This window comes from Wasmannia auropunctata, unplaced genomic scaffold (genome assembly GCF_000956235.1).
Source record: "Wasmannia auropunctata unplaced genomic scaffold, wasmannia.A_1.0 LD309965.1, whole genome shotgun sequence".
Lineage (NCBI taxonomy): Eukaryota > Metazoa > Arthropoda > Insecta > Hymenoptera > Formicidae > Wasmannia > Wasmannia auropunctata.
Genome location: NW_012052925.1, coordinates 1 through 962, shown reverse-complemented (window position 1 = coordinate 962; position 962 = coordinate 1). Strand labels below are relative to the sequence as shown.

General features: G+C 39.0%; 1 long non-coding RNA gene across 1 annotated transcript; it reads right to left on the bottom strand.

Moving 5' to 3' along the window:
- Nucleotides 1-168: 168 nt before the first annotated feature.
- LOC105461063 lies at nucleotides 169-854 on the bottom strand. Its single transcript, XR_975899.1, has 3 exons — nucleotides 719-854; nucleotides 474-612; nucleotides 169-391 (listed from the first exon to the last, which is right to left on the bottom strand). It is a non-coding gene; the product is annotated as an uncharacterized LOC105461063 (long non-coding RNA).
- Between the last annotated feature and the right edge of the window lie 108 nt (nucleotides 855-962).

Below are 962 nucleotides of genomic sequence, written 5' to 3'. Positions count from 1 at the left end.
GCTTCTGATTTTGCTGTCGGTGCGTCACTGGAACAGTTAATAGAAGGAATTAACAAACCAATTGCTTTCTTCTCGAAGAAGTTGAATTCATCACAACGCTCTTATAGTGCTTATGACAGAGAACTTCTCGGTATATATTTAGCAATTAAACATTTCAGATACCTTATCGAAGGGAGAAGAGTCATCATCAGAACGGATCATAAGCCTTTGGTTTATGCTTTTCGTCAGAAACTCGACAAAGCTTCTCCTCGGCAAATTCGTCAATTAGATTTCATTGCCCAATTTTCCACAGATATCGAGCATATCTTTGGGAAACAGAATTTCGTCGCAGATGCTCTCTCAAGAGTTGACTCCGTTTCTATGCCAGTGATAGTTTCTCTTGAAGAACTTGCTGAAGCACAACGAGAGGACGAAGAATTAAAAACATTACTTACGACTCAATCTGCTTTGAAATTTCAGAAATTTATACTCACAGGTTCAACATCTCCTATTTATTGCGATTGCTCTACTGAATGTATACGTCCCTATGTTCCTCAACGGCTACGGAGACGAATATTTGATGTTGTTCATCGATTAGCTCATCCTAGCAGCAATTCAACGTGTAAATCCATTCTACAAAAATTTATTTGGCCTTCTTTGAAAAAGGATATTAAAGAATGGTGTCGAGCTTGTTTACCTTGTCAACGTGCAAAGATTTCAAGGCATACTAAAAACGTACCTTTGAAGATTGATATTCCTGACCAACGTTTTCAGCATGTACATCTCGACTTAATTGGTCCTCTTCCTCCTTGCAAGCAATTTCGTTATTGCCTAACGATGATTGATCGTTTCTCTAGATGGCCTGAAGCGATTCCGTTAACTGAAATTTCAGCAGACACTGTAGCTACTGCATTTTATGCTCACTGGATTTCAAGATTCGGTGCACCACATACTATTTCTACGGATCAAGGTCCACAATTCGA